Genomic DNA, 16,047 nt, shown 5'->3' on the forward strand with positions numbered 1-16,047 from the left:
GTCCAAGCAACACTGGAGAAGCAGAGTGATTTCTAGATCCCAGTACTGGATCAGGAGAGTTACTCCATCTGAACATTGGAGAGATTAAAGGCACCATCTTCAGACCCCACCATACATTCACTACCCCACCACTGACCACATCCATCTCCCTGACTGGAATTGAACCAACCTACTCACAAACTTGGTGCCATTTTATACCTGAGCCTCAGACTACATCTCCATATCATCACTTAGATTAGGAATATCCAGCCTGTGATGTTATCAGACTCTCCCTTGCCTCAGCTGAAACACTCATCCTCTGCTTTGTTACCTCTGGACTTGAATTTTGTGGAGTTTTTTCACACAGAGGGTGGATGGAGTCTGGAATGTGCTGCCTGAAGAGGTGGTGGAGGCAGAGACTCTTATGACATTTATGAAGCCTCTAGACAAGTACTTGAATTGCCTAGGCATAGAAGGCCACAGATCTAATGCATGTAAATGGGATTAGTGTAGGTAAGTACAAGGGGCAGCATGGATATGATGGGCCAAGGGGCCTGTTTCTATTCTGTATGACTCTGTGACTCTATGACCCATGCCCTTTTGGTCAGATTCCCACTTTACTCTCTGTAAACTTGAAGACGTTCATTGCCCTTGTAAAATCAATCCTGTGGTTTCTGCCTTCATTGTCAACACTTCAGTCTCTTATTTTCAATTCTTATTTTCAATTCTCACCTGACTCGTGTTTCCCCTTCTCTCTAACTTCCCGTTGAAACCTGCTGAAATATTTGCGCCCCTCTAACTTTGGCCTCACACTGATACTTGAATTTAGCTGCTCCTCTGGCACCACTGGACCTAAGGTCCATGAACCATTACACTTCTCCTTGTCACTTCCCTCCTTTCACATGTTCCTTCAAGCCAGGCTCTGTCACCAAGCTTTTGTTCGCTTTCACTAATATCTCCTCATTTTGAGTCTGATGATGCTTTTCTGAATTGATTTGGAATGTTTTTGCTAGGTTAAGGTTGCCGAGAGGGTCACAGGCCTGGACAAGATTAGGGAATGGGATTTGAAAATGAGCGTGATAATTTTGAAGGAGGCACTGCTTAACTGGGAGTTAATATCAGGCAGCAAGTACAGGGCTGACAGCAGTTTGCAGAACTCGGATGATCTTGTTTTTACAGCGAGTAGAGCTGGAAGATCCAGTCGGGATCCTGCTGCTCGACCCCTGGTCAGGTGTCACTGGGAGTAGGATGCCCACTTCTCGGCAGAAAGATTTGGAAAGGGTGCAATGAAACTTCACCATAGAGGCATCAATTCAATTTTGTAATGTCAGTAAAAGTAAATACAATGAAAAGCAAAACAACTGCAGATGCAGGAGATCTGAAATAAAATCAGTAATGCTGGAAACACTCAGCAGGTCAGGCAGCATCTGTGGAGAGAGATACAGAGTTAATATTTCAGATCCAAGTCCAACATATCCAAACGGAGGCAGCCTTTGAATTCTAATTTCAATGCAAAACACATGAAGAATGACAGAAAGTGAGAGAACCCGGGTCCAACAGTTGGAGAGGATACATTCCTTGTTGTCTACTTAACATTTGGGATCTCTTTTAGTTGTGAATCCTAAGTGAGTGTTGGTGTCTGAATGTGGTGCCCATCATGGATTGCAAGGGCACTGTCTGATTTAGAGGAAATTGTGAGACAGAGTGAGGGTAAAGGCAGGAACTCTGCTCATCAGATCAGTAGTGGGCTTCACATCCATCCTGGGACACTCACCAACAGCAAGAAGTCACATGGTAGACACTAAGGTCTGAATCCTAATCAATCGGCACATCTTGATTGGTTAACTGAAGGGGTAAAAGGTTCAGAAATAAGGTTGTGAAGGGCATTAATAAACAGATTCGAGCAACACACCCACATTGGGGAAAGCTCCAAGGAACATAAGTTTGGAAGTGGAACAAGACCCTGTTAAATCACAGGGCAATGAAATGGATTGTGCAGTGGGGTCAATAGAAGGTTACAGTTGCTTCTGGGGAGAGTTGTGGGATGTGGAAAGAAGATGATTTATTAAAGAGAGAAGGCTGGATTTTCTGGGCCATTAACTCTCTCCTGTTCAGTCACTGTAAGGGGAAAATATACACTTAATATTGTCGAGCATCCAAGGGTGATCCTACCAATGTCATCAAATAAAATTTACCATTGAGCTGGCTCGGGAGATGTTGGGAGAGGCTGGAGGTTTTAAGAAGCATCTTAGAGTAAGGACAGAATAGTAGAGATGCAGTAGTTTAGAGAGAGAATTCCAGAGCTTTTGCTCGTACAATTGAAGGCTGAGCCAGTTGTGGATCATTTAAAATCTGGGATGCACAGGAGGTCAGAATTGGAGGAACCCTGGAATCTTGGGGGTTACAGAGCTGGAGGAGACTTCATAAATAGGGAGGGGGCAAGCTATGGAAGGATTTGAAGGCAGAATGTGAATGTTAAAATTAATTGCTGAAACCCTCAGCAGGTCAGGCAGTATCTGTGGAGAGAGTTAACATTTCAGGTTACTGTCCTTTCATCAGCTGATAATTTTAATACTGAGCTACAATATCAGAGGTACAGTGAGTATAGGGATGATACGTTAAGGGAACTAGTGCAGAGGAAAATTCAGAGCCAACCCAAGAAGTGGAAAATTATCCCAAACATTCCTTGATCTTGTATGAAATCATGAGGGGCATAGATAAGGTGAATGGTCAGACTCTTTTTCCCAGAGTAGGGAGTCGAAAACTGGAGGGCATAGATTTAAGGTGAGAGGGGAAAGATTCAAAGGGGACCTGAGGGGCAACTTTTTCACACAGGGTGGTGGGTATGTGGAATCACCTGCCAGAGGAAAAGGTAGGGTGGGTACAATTACAATATTTAAAAGAAATTTGGACAGGTTCATGGATAGGAAACGTGTAGAAGGATATGGACCAAATGCAGGCAAATGGGACTAGCTCAGGTGGGCACCTTGGTCGGCATGGATGAGTTGGGCTGAAGGGCCCGTTTCCCTGCTGTATAGCTCTATGACTCTACGACACTGTACAGTTAAGGGCAACCTCAGCTCACAGGGGAGGGAGAAGGGGCTGGGAGGAGATGCTGGTGAGTAGGGTGGCAGGAACTTCAGGATGGACCAGGTGCCCCAAATATGTGCACCTGCCTCTGTGCTCTAATCCTGAGAGGAAAACAGGAAAGGTTGCAAATGTTCAGCAGATAAACAAATAGGAGCGGGACCAGGCCATTCTCCCCCTCAAACCTGCTCTGCCATTCTATTGTCTGATTCCCATTCTCTCCCCATTCCCCTTGATAATGACCAGGCAGCACCCGTGGAGAGTTAACGCTTCAGGTCGACACTGCCTGACCTGGATTTCTGGCATTTTCCATTTTTTTCTCATCAGTCCATCAGCTGCAATATTTGATCTTTGTAAATCTATTTTTAATTCACCTTGTTACCATTTTATGTACCTACACTGTAACTTTAGAGTTAAACAGTTCACCCAATAATATCACAAGAGTAGATCTTAAATGTAAGTAAGAACAGTAGCAGGTAGGCCATTCAGCCCCTTGAGCCTGGCCCACTGTCCAATCAGATGACAGCAGCTCCGAAGTCTGGCTACAGCCTTGCCTGAGGTTTAGAGGATTCATGTTGTAGACCCCAGACCAGGAGTATTAAATAAAAGCTCCCACTGAGGGAAGTTGCTAATCTTATTCATACTCATTCTGTTCTTTCCACAAACTCACAATCATTTGTTTCAGTACGGTGTGATAGTTAGGAGGCATTTAGACAGACACGTGAACAGGCAGGGAACGGAGGGATATAGACCATGTGCAGGCAGATGTACAGTTTAAATTGGTATCGTGGTCAGTACAGACTCCATGGGCCAAAGGTCCTGTTCCTGCATTGTACTGTTCTATATCCTGGCACCAGCGTGGAGAGTCACTGTGGGCAGCAAGGCTGTGGTATGGACATTGATGTGGCGTAATATACGGGTCATCACCGCACAGCATGGAAACAGGTCCTTCGGCCCATCAAGTCCACCCTGACCATCAAGCATTATTTGCATTAGTCCCATGTTATTCTCCTGGCATTCCCCACAACTCCCACCAGATTCTACTACTCACCCACACACTTGGAGTAATTTACAGCAGCCAATTAACCCACCTGCCTGCACATCTTTGGGACGTGGGAGAAAACCGGAGCACACGGAGGAAACCCACAGAATCACAGGTGGAACGTGCAAACTCCACACACACAGCACCCAAGATCAGGATCGAACCCGGGTCTCTGCAGCCATGAGGTAGCGGTTCGACTAGTTGTGCCACTGTGCCATCAGTGAGAGTTGAATTTTGAACTAGATTGATTTGGTACAGCTGCCTTCCTCTGCCCTGCCCACATAAGTCAAGGTAGGTGTCTATGTCACTTAGGTGACCACCTCAGCTCATACCTCACCCTTCATTTCCCTTTCCCTCCCCAAGTCCACAGAATTTCATCCCTAAGGAACTGTATCAAACTGTAAAAACCTGGTGCACAGAACTGGTAGCAACAGGTCAGAAAAAAACAAACTGCTGGAAGAACTTCATTGTTTAACAGAGCCTCATTGTATAACACTGGCGTACTGTGCTGGCCTGTCACTTAATAACACTTGAGTACAGTGATGGTGGGGACAGATATATTGCTGTATAATACTAGGATGTTGCACTTGTGGTAACAGATCTGTCATTGAACATCATCAGGGTACTGTATCTTTGCAGACTGACATTTTTTGGCATTGAGCAACTTTACTGGTGGGATCAAGTATGTCAATATATAACATTGGGAAAGTGTGCCATTGGGCAGAAATTTGGCACTCTGTCATACTGGGGTAACACATACCTGTCGCCATATAACACTTGGGTGCTCAGTAGTGGGGACACATCTGTGATTGATAAGGATAAGTGTACCTCAATATAACACAAGTACAAAGTGCTGGTGAGAAATGATATAGCATTGAGATGTTTTGGAAATTAGGAGGTGTTGTTGATAGTAAAGAAGGTTATCATCGATTACAGGGGGATCTTAATCAGTTAGGGAAGTGGGCCGAGGAGTGGCAAGTGTGAGGAGATGCATTTTGGAAAGTCAAACCAGCGTAGGACTTATACTATGATGGTAGGGCACTAGAGAGCGTAATGGAACAGAGGGCCCTGGGTTAACAAGTGCAAAGTTTGTTGAAAGCAGTGTCATAGGTAGACAGGGTGGTGAAAAAGGCGTTTAGAATGCTGACCTTTATCAGTCAGGCATTGAATAAAGGAGTTGGGACATTATGTTGCAGTTGGATAAGTCGTTGGTGAGGCCGCACTTGGAGTACTGTGTACAGTTTTGGTCAGCCTGTTTACAGGAAAGACGTGGTTAAACTGGAAAGAGTGCAGAAAAGATTTACGAGGATGTTGTCAGGACCAGAAGGCCTGAGTTATAGGGAGAGGTTGGCCGGGCTAGGTCTTTATCCATAGAACCATAGAAAACTACAGCACAGAAAACAGGCCATTTGGCCCTTCTAGTCTGTGCTGAAACATTATTCTCCCTTGGAGCATAGAAGAATGAGGGATGATCTTACAGACGTTTATAAAATCATGAGTGTGTAGATAAGGTGGATGGTAGCAGTCTTTTCCCCAGGGTAGGGGAGTCCAAAACTAAGGGGCATAGATTTAGGATGACAGGGGAAAGATTTAAAAGAGACTTGAGGGGAAACTTTTTCATGCAGAGGATGGTGAGTATATGCCAGAGGAAGTGGTTCAGGCAGGTACAATATTATCATTTAAGAAGCACTTGGATAGGTACATGGAGGGACGGGGCTTAGAGGGATATGGGCCAAACACAGGAAATTGGGACTAAATGAGTGGGTACCATGGTCGGCATGGATTTGCTGGGCCAGAGGGCCTGTATTTGTGCTGGGTTGCTCTATGACTCTATGATATTGTACAACACTAGAGCACAGTAATGGTTGGCATATGTTCACTATATAATGCTGGGGTAGGGAACATGGACTAATGTTATCACATGGGGGTACAATATTGGTGGGCACAGGTCTGTTACTGTTTAACATGGGAGTACTGGGGCTTGGAATGTCACTGGATAACATTGGGCTACTCTGCTAGTAGACGCAGGTCTGTTGCTATATCATCAGGGTACAACAAAGGTGGAGACAGAGCTGTCACTGTATGGCACTGGTGTAAAATACAGGAGGGAAGATATCACACAATGTAAAGCCGACAAAGTTTTGGTAACTATATATTCATCCATTGGGACTGCTGGTGGGGGAGTGCCCTTGCTGTATAACACTGTTCACCGGCCACCACCGAACCAATAAAAGTGGAGTGGAAGTGAGTCATGCTTCATCCCTTGTGGCTGCCTAATGAGAAGAACACTGGGTAATCTGTGGCTAGGAACAGATGTGTCACCATATAACACAGAGAAACAGTACTGGTGGGGCCAGGCCTGTTGTTGTATAACATTGTTCAGTACCAGTGGGCACAGGTCTATAACTGTGTGACATTGGGGCACAGTGCATTGGGGTAGGTGTCACTGTATAACTCTGGAGTGCAGTACTGTGTGGTATAGTTCAGTCTGCTGGGGAGTACTGCTGGGGTATGATCTGTCACAGTAACACACTGAAGAACAGTACTGGTTGGAACATGTCCGTCACTATACAGCCCTGGGGTAGGGAGCTGGTTGTCTGAGGTTTGTCATTGCATCACATGGCAGTACAGTACTAGTGGGCACTGGTCTGTCACTACGTAACATGGGAGTGTAGGGGGTTCTGGTCTGTCTCTGTATGACAATGAGGTATTCTGCTAGTGGAAACAGTTCTATCACCATACCATTGCATACAACACAGGTAGAGACTGAATTGTATATCCTTGGGGTACAGGACTGTTGGGTATAGATCCACCACTGTATATACTCGGGGTAGATACCTGTTGATATAATACCAGAATGCACTCTTCTTGCACTGTATCACAGTTGGGTACAGTACATATGGGGCATGTGTGCCATTGTGTATCAGCGGGATAGAATAGTGGTTGGTATATCTATTTCAATATCAAGTACAGAGCAGTCATTGTATCATGAATGGGTATAATACTGATATGCATAGTTGTATTACACTGGCAGACAGTACAGGTGTGCACAAGTCAGTCACATAGTACGGTGCTATTGGGCACAAGTCTGTCACTGCACATTAGCAGAAAACAGTACTAGTGAGGACACTGTACAACATGGCAGTAAGAAGTGTGCAGGACTGGATTCTCCCCCCACCCTCTACCTTTACAACAGGCCTGTCATGTTCATCACTAGCTGTGTAGAAGTCCTGACCTTTGTAAATGACAATGGATGAGAATTCCTTATTCAAGAGTGAACTGAAGTTCTAAGATTACAGTAATCCTAGCGGACATACAATCCTCTTCTCTTTCTCTTGACTGCTCCTTGCTATGACCTAAACCCTGTGGATACTCACCACTGTCCTGGGAGTCAATCTGTCAGCAACCCAAAGAGACAATACTCCTTGTGAATGACCAGTTCACCTTCCTGACAGCAAACCCTGTTCCAGTGGACAACCTGTTAACGTTGGTGTTGAATGAACATCTAACCCTTCCTGACTGCAGTAACTCTCTATTACCTCTGCTGTAACTGACACCCCTGCAATAACCAAGTGGTTGACTGTAGCCTCTGTCCTGACTATAGCCCCTGTCCTGACTGTAGCCCCTGTCCTGACTGTAGCCTCTGTCCTAACTGTAGCCCTTGTCCTGACTGTCCTCTCTGTCCTGACTGTCCTCTCTGTCCTGACTGTAGCCCCTGTCCTGACTGTCCTCTCTGTCCTGACTGTCCTCTCTGTCCTGACTGTAGCCTCTGTCCTGACTGCAGTAACTCAGTTGTAACTGTGGTAACTCCATCCTGACAGCAGTAACTCAGTGACTGAGGGGTCCCACTTTTAAGGTGAAACCCCCTTCGCCATGACCAATAGAAATGGCAACATTCCCTTTGATCTACCACTGTTTTCACAACCCCTCTGCCCTCTGGCTGAGTGAGCAGTACTTCAGCTTATCTACTCCTTCCCCACCACATACCCGTGTCACGTGATTGATTCAATTTAATAATTATGATGAAACACATCTTAAGAGAGGAAATAAAAGCTTTTAAACTTTCTAGCACTGCTTTCTACTGTTAAACCAACTCAAACCCCTTGCCATATGTAAATCAGAATCAGATTTATTATCACTGACTTGTATGATGTGAAATTTGTTGTTTTGTGGCAGCAGTACAGTGCAAAAGCATAAAATTCCTATAAATTACAAATATAAATAAATAGTGCAAAAAAAAGGAATGATGAGGTAGTGTTCATGGGTTCATGGACTGTTCAGAAATCTGATGGCGGAGGGGAAGAAGCTGTTCCTGAATCGTTGAAAACAAACAATCCCTGCATGTCAGTATTTCTAAAATGTTCTTAGGATAACAATCAGACAAAAGGAGCCTCTATTTTACCAATTATTGTGAAGGTTGGCTCCTTGGACACACAAACACCAGGCAGCCTGGCTCATTGACTCCTTTCTGACACCCAGCCAATCTGTTTCTCAATTCTCACAACTGCATTCAGAGCTTTCTAAGACTCGGTTCTTTAAATACATGGTGGGAAGCTGCACTGACTGGTCAATTTTTGGATAGTACATAGAAACTTGCTTTACTGCACAGTGCCTGCATGGAGGCCCAGTGCCATCAGTGATAGTCCGGTCAGACACTCTTCCTGCAGGTAATGCTACTACTGACAGGCACACATCTGGCATAGTCAGAGAGGGAGTACAATAATGCTGAGCACAGGTGTACAACTATATAATAAGATGATGCACTGGTGGGCACTGCTGTGTAGCTGTATAACAGAGGGCTTCATGTCTATCACTGTTTTACCTTAAGACACAGTATAGGTCAGAGCAAGTTTGTTGCTGCATGGCACATGTACAGTACTGGTGAGCACAGGTCAGTCATGCATAACTGCGGAGCAGGTATGTTAACTCCCGACAACGGAATACAATGTTGGTGACACAGTTATGTTATTGTCCAATATTGAAGTCCAACACCAATGGGACAAGTGTGTTCTTGTATAACACTGGAAGAGAATGCTGATGGGAACAAGGTTCAATGTATAAAGAGCAGGGATATGACACTGATGGGCTCGGGTCCATCTCTGTGGAACAATGGGACACCAGGGTACAGTATAGGTGGGCACCTTTCTGAGCTCTATCACTGTATAACTGGGGTTCTATGTTGATGGGGACATGTATCACTGTGTAACACAGGTCTGCAGTACTGGTGGGGGATGCTGTATAATGGAGATTCTGATCTGTGGAACAAATCTGTCACAGTTTAACATTAGAGTACATTATTGGTAAGTGCAGATTAATCTCAGTGTAACACTGAAGCACTGTACTGGTGTGTACAGATCTCACTGTATGACATGGACTAGTGTACTGATGGGGTCAGATGCTTCAAAGTTTTACACAGCATACTAGTGAGGACAGGTCTGCCCCTACATAATACTGGATTACATCAATAATGGGTATAGGTCTGTTATGCTGTAACACTGGGCTGCAGTACTAATGGAAAAAAGGTCTATCACTGTATAACTAGGGACTGGGTGCTGGTGGGGACAGATGTGCCTGTGTAATATTGTAGTACAATACTGGGGAGAGAGGTTTGTCACTGTATAAACATTGGATACTGTACTGGTTGGCAATGGTCTGACACTGTAGGACATCTGATATGTCTATCACTGTATAATACATGAGACTATACAGGTGGCCTGGTCTGTCACCAGTGGCACCATGTACAATGTAACAGGTTTATCACTCTATAATTTTTGTGTTGTACTGATGACTCTAATATGCTGCTGATGTACGCTGGGTATAATACTGGGGAGAGCTTGTCACTGTATAACTCTGGGGCACAATACTGGTGGGCACAGGTCTGTTACATAATACCAGGGTACATTTCTGGTGGGCCCAGGTATGTCACTGTTAAGGTGAGTACAGTACTGGTGGGGACATGTTTGTCACCATGCACGGATATGCAATACTGACTGTATTCTGCCATCATCTTGGGGTACCATACAAGTAGATACTATACTGTAACCGTGTAACACAGGTCTACTGTACTGGTGGAGACATGCCTCTGCTGTATAACTGGGATACAGTACTGGTGGGCTCAGGTCTGCCACTATAAATCTGGGGTACAGTACTGGTGGGGACAGGTTTTTCACAGTATAAAATGAATATGGTACCAGCGGGGACAGGTTTGTCACTGTATAACATGGGTTCAGTATTGGTGGGGACCCATCTGTCATGATATAAAACTGGGGAACAGTACTGGTGGGGGCAGTAACTCTATTACACTATATTTTATGGACATTGATCAGTCACTATGTCACTAGACTACAGTATTGGTGAGCACCCGTGTGTCACTGTATAATTAGTACTTGCAGCAAAAGGTCAATTGCTATATCAGTGGAGCTCTATGCTAGTGGGATAAAGTCAATCACTGTATAACACTGGTTTAGAGTACAGGTGCAAAAAGTCTATTGCTGTATAACTGAGGTTCTGTGCTGGTGGAACAGACATGTTGTTTTACACTGCCATACATTATTGGTCCTCACATTGAACAATTTCTCCTTCAATTCCACTCACTTTCTCCAGATCAAAGGTGAAACTATGGGAACTCTCATGGGCCTAAGCTATTTTTGTGGATACGTGGAACAGTCTTTGTTTCAATCCTATTCTGGCTCCTCTCTCAACCCCACCTCCAGTACATCAACAACTGCATTGGTACTGCTTCCTCTACATACAGAACTTGAATATTTCATTAGTTTGCAGCCAGTTTCCAACCTGCTCTCACCTTCACGTGGTCCACTCTTCCATTTCCGGATCTCTCTGGTTCCATCTCAGGCATAGGCTAGCCACAAACATCCATCCATTCTAAGCCCACAGACTTCCATACCTATCTTCATTACAGTTCCCCCCACACAGCTCCCCGTAGGGACTCCATTTTATTTTGCCAGTCCCTTCACCTCCAACATACTTACTTCAATGTTAAGGCTTTCCGTACAGGTACCTCTGAAGTGCCTTCTTTCCTCCTAAACAGTATTTCCCCTCTTTCATAGTGGACAGAGCCCGTGACTACATCTCATCTATTTCCCATGCCTCTGCTCTCATCCCCTTTCTTCCTGGACAGATGAAGAGCAGAGAACCCCTGGTCCTTATCTTCCACCATCCTACACATTTAACAGATCATCCTTTGCAATTTCCACTAGCTCCAACAAAATTCCACCACCAGACTCGTTCCACCCTCCCCCGCCCCCCATTTCAGCATATTGAAGAAATTTCGCCCTTTGCATTCCTTGTTCTTCTATCCCCACCAACCATTCCCCACCTTATTGGCACTTCTCCATGCATCCACAGGGGGTGCAACACTTGTCCTTTCACCTCTTCCCCTCTCACCATCCAGGGACTGAAACTACCTGCCAGGTGAAACAGTGATTCACCCACACTTCTTCCAATCTAGTGTAAAGCACTCAACATTCACATTGTAGCCTCCTCTGTGCTGGAGGAGCCAAACACAAATAGAAAATCAGAAACAGCAACAATCTGCTGGAGGAACTGAGCAGGTTGAGAGGCATCTGTGAGGAAGGAATTGGCGACATTTTGGGTCGAAACCCTGCATCAGGAGTTGCAGAGTTTTGACCCAAAATGTTGACAATTCTTTTCACCCCACGTATGCTGCTCGGCCCGCTGAGTTTCTCCAGCAGATTGTTTGTTGCTCCATATTCCAGCACCTGCAATTTCAATTGTTTGAAATCTGAAATAGAAACAGAAAATGCTGCCAATGCTCAACAGGTCAGGCAGCATCTTGGAAAGGGATACAGAATGAATGTTTCAGGTCAGAGACCCTTCTTTCCTAGTTCTGACTTAAGGTCTCTGACCTGAAATATTAACTGGTTTTCTATCTGTAGGTGCTGCCTAACCTGCTGAATGCTTGCAGCATTTACAGGTTTTATTCCAAATGTAAATTGGGTGACCACTTTGTGGAACACCTGTGTTTAGTCCATAGGGCGACCCTCAGCTCTAGTGCCTGTCACTTTAATTCTTCATCACACTCCCACTCTCACCTTTCTGTCTGTGACTTCCTGCATTCTTGGGATGTAGCATTGGAGGGCAGAGGTCTGCACTATGTAACACTGGGCTCCTAATGAGGCCTAATGTAAGCTTGAGGAAGAGCACTTCATCTTCTGTCTGGGCACATTACAGACTTCTGGACTCAAAATCAAATTCTCAGACTTCAGGTAACTCACTTTCTCTGTCATCAGGACTGGCCATTTCTGCTGTAAATCACTTAAGTGTGATATTTGCTCAGTTTTTCTCTCTCCATTAGTACAGCCTGATTTGCTGGGCATGTCCCACAGTCCTGTATTAGCAACACATTACACTTCCTTCTTTGTATCTGCCCCCATTAACCCATTATACCAGAGGAGTTTTACAACTTATCCTCACAGCAATCCTGGCCTCACCCTATCACAGATATCCCCTTTGTGTTATCCATCCCTACCCCAAATTTCTCTCCAACTTAAAACTAGCAAATTTTTCTCTCTTTCCCAGTTCTGAAAAGGGGTCTTCAATCTGAAAAATTACTTCTGTTTCTCTTTCCACAGATGATGACTGATCTGCTGAGAGTTTCCAGCATCTCAATTTTATTGATTTACATTACTGGTAGGTGCAGATTAGTCCCTGTATAATACTGGTGTGCAGTACTAGTGGGCACAGATCTGTCACCATATGCCATTGTAATACTGTACTGCTGGGGAGAGATTTGTCCTTGTATAAAACTGGGGTACAGTACTGCAGGGAAAAGGTCGATAGCTGTATGACTGGGGATCTGTGCTGGTGGGAACAGTTTTACACAGAGATACATTACTGGTAGGAACAGATTAGTCTCTCTCTAACACTGGAGTACAGTACAACGTGTGAAGGTCTCACTGTATAACACTGGGGTACAGGTCTTGTCAGGACAGATCTCACTATATAACATTTGAGAACTGTACTGGTGAGGACAGGTCTGGTCCTAGGCATTATCAGTGTGTAGCACTGGAGGGTACAGATCTGCACTGTGTAACACTGGGCTACAGTACCGTTGGGAAAAGTCTACTGCTGCATAACTAGGGGTCTATGCTGGATGGGGACAGGTGTGCATTGTATTATATTGTAGTATATTCCCCAGGCACAGGTCTGTCACTCTATTACAGTGGGGTTGAGAACTGATGTGGAAGGACTGTCACTGTATGATACTGGAGTACAGTACTTGGTAGGGACAGGTCTGTTACTGATCACAGAAATGTCACTGTATAGCACTGGGGTGCACTACTTATGGGGAAGGATCTGTCACTGTATAACACTGTGGTACAGTACTGGTGGGGACAGGTCTGTCAGTGTCTAGCACTGGTTTCTGTAATGGTGTGGATAGATCTGTCATTGTATAACATTTGAGTACTGGTGGGCACAGAAATGTCACTGTATGACACTGGGGTGGACTACTGATGGGGGCAGATCTGCCCTACAGTACTGGTAGGTACAGGTTTTCCACGTATAAGGCCAGAGTACGTGTTAGTTAGAACAGAAGTGGGCAACTATTCACCTCAAGCCTACTCCAACATTTAATAAGATCTCGGCTGACCTGACTCAAATGTCCATTCCCCATTCCCACCTACTGCCAGTAACCTTTCACCCCCTTGCTTATCACGTATCTATCTTCTCTGCCTTAGATGTATTCAAACTCTGCTTCCACCATCCTTTGAGAAAGAGATCTCACAACTCTGAAATAAAACATCACCATATCTCGATCCTATATGGGCAATCCCTACTTTTAAACAGTGATCCCTAAATCCAGATTCTCCCACAAGAAGAAACATTCTCTCCGCATCCATGCTGTCAAGTCCCTCAGGGTCCTCTATGTTTCAATCATCACTCCTCTCACTCTTCGAAACTACAGTGGATACAAGTCTAGACTGTCCAACCTTTCCTCATAAGACAACCCACCCATTCCAGATGTCAGGCTTGTAAACTTTCTCTGAACTGCTTCCGATGAATTAACATCCTACCTGAAATACAGAGACCTTTATATACATTGTACTCCAGATGTTGACTCACAAATGATCCATATATATGAAGCATCTCCTCCTACATCTGTTTTCAATTCCCCTTGCCATATAAAAAAAGAACTATGTTAGCTTTCCTACTTGCTTGCTATATCTGCATCTTTACCCACTCACTGAACCGTTTATCCATTTATAACCTCCTTATGTCCTCTTCATTAACTCACTGTCCTGTCTGTCTTTGCTTCACCAGCAAATTTAGCAACCATGCCTTTGGTGCTTTTATCCAAGTCAGTGATATTATTTATAAAAGGTTGAGACCCCAGAAATGATCCCTGTGACGCATCGCTTGTAATAACTAACCAACCAGAAAATGAACCATTTATGCCTTTTTTCTATTTTGCCAGACAATTTTCTATCCATACCGAAATGTTACCTCTGATAACGAGTCTTTATTTTGCACAGTGCACAGTAATAGTGGGTAGAGGTCAGATTCAGGTTAGTTTTTGTCATATACACCAGGGTGCAATGAAATTCCTGAAGCTCAGAGAGTAAGTAATATGCATGGTAATAATAAATACAAATGCAACAATAAATACAACAACAAGTGCAGAACAGCAGAATGGTGCAAAGTGTAGCAGGGCAAACTGAAGTAGTGCAAAGAGAAATGCTAAAGTGACAATAAGGGAAGAGGTAGAATTAAGGGTTCAAGAATGTGGCAGCACCAAGGGGAAGGGGATGTAAAAGAGGTGATTGGTTCAGAAGTCTGTTCGTAGTGGGGAAGAAGCTGTTCTTGAGTCTGGTCATCCAGGCTTTCAAGCTCCTGTATCTTCTCCCAGAAGGTAGAAGAGAGAAAAAGGAATGGCCAGGGTGGCAGACACTTTTTAACATTGAGGTACTCCACTGCTGGGAGCAAGTGAGTATAACAGTTTGGGTTCACAGAGTGACACAGCACAAAAACAGGCCCTTCAGCCCACTGAGTCCACACTGATCATCAACCACCCACTTACATTCATCCTACACTAATCCCATTTTATTCTCCTCACATTCCCATCAACTTTTTCCAGAGTTTGCCACTCAACTCCACACTAAGGGAAATTTGCAGTGGCCCATTAACCTACCAACCTGCAAGTCTTTGGAATGTGGGAAGAAACTGGAGCATCTGGAGGAAACCAACATGGTTAAAGGGAGAATGTGCGAATTCCACAAGACAGCTCTGGAGGTCTGGATTGAACCCGGGTTGCTGGAGCTGTAAGGCAGCAGCTCTACTATCTGTGCCACTATGCTGCACTGGGGCACTGTACTGGCAGGTGCAAACAGGTCTGTCACTGCTTTACACTGGAGTAACTTGCTGGTGGGAACAAGTATATCGTTGTTTAACAGTGGGATTCTGTCCTGGTCAATACAGCTCTGCCACTTTACAATAAGTATATTAGACACTGTCAACTGGGCTAGAGTATTGGCAAGTGTTTTTCCTGGCTCATGATTATCCTGGTATTTATCTTAAGTAGGCATTACCCTATTAATTCTCCTGGCTTCTGTTTGTCCAGTTATTTAACATAACTTTTCTTTCTCTGAGTATGCTGGCTAGTGCTTTTCCTATTATTTATCCTGGTGAGGGTTTGTCTTGGTATTTATTCTGATTAGTGTTTTTCCTCATATTTATCCTGGCTGGTGTTTCTGCTCTTACATATCTCAGCCGATCTCTCTCCTGCTATTAATCCTGGCTAACACTTCTCCTGATATTTACGTTGACTGGTGTTTTTCCCAGACAGTATTTATCTTGTTTTTTGTCCAGGTTTATGCTTTTCCTTTATTCATCCAGCCTCATGTTAGTCCTGGTATTATGCTGGCCAATAGTTTTACTTGCATTTACCCTGGTGAGTGGTA

The 16,047-nt window shown here is 44.4% G+C and overlaps 2 protein-coding genes across 8 annotated transcripts in view; both read left to right on the plus strand.

The window, feature by feature from the left end:
* The window catches only part of LOC127573725 (protein ELFN1-like), a 318,230-nt gene that overhangs the window by 216,511 nt on the left and 85,672 nt on the right, over positions 1–16,047 (plus strand). Inside the window, exon 2 of one of the 7 annotated variants that reach the window (XM_052022187.1) lies at positions 12,721–12,778. The exons of the other annotated variants lie outside the window; for them this stretch is intronic. The gene's annotated coding sequence lies outside the window, so the exon portion shown is untranslated. The remainder of the gene's footprint in view (positions 1–12,720; positions 12,779–16,047) is intronic. 7 annotated transcript variants of the gene reach the window in all.
* The window catches only part of elfn1a (extracellular leucine-rich repeat and fibronectin type III domain containing 1a), a 111,105-nt gene that overhangs the window by 50,277 nt on the left and 44,781 nt on the right, over positions 1–16,047 (plus strand).

The sequence above is a fragment of the Pristis pectinata genome, chromosome 8 (genome assembly GCF_009764475.1).
Source record: "Pristis pectinata isolate sPriPec2 chromosome 8, sPriPec2.1.pri, whole genome shotgun sequence".
Taxonomy (NCBI): Eukaryota; Metazoa; Chordata; class Chondrichthyes; order Rhinopristiformes; family Pristidae; genus Pristis; species Pristis pectinata.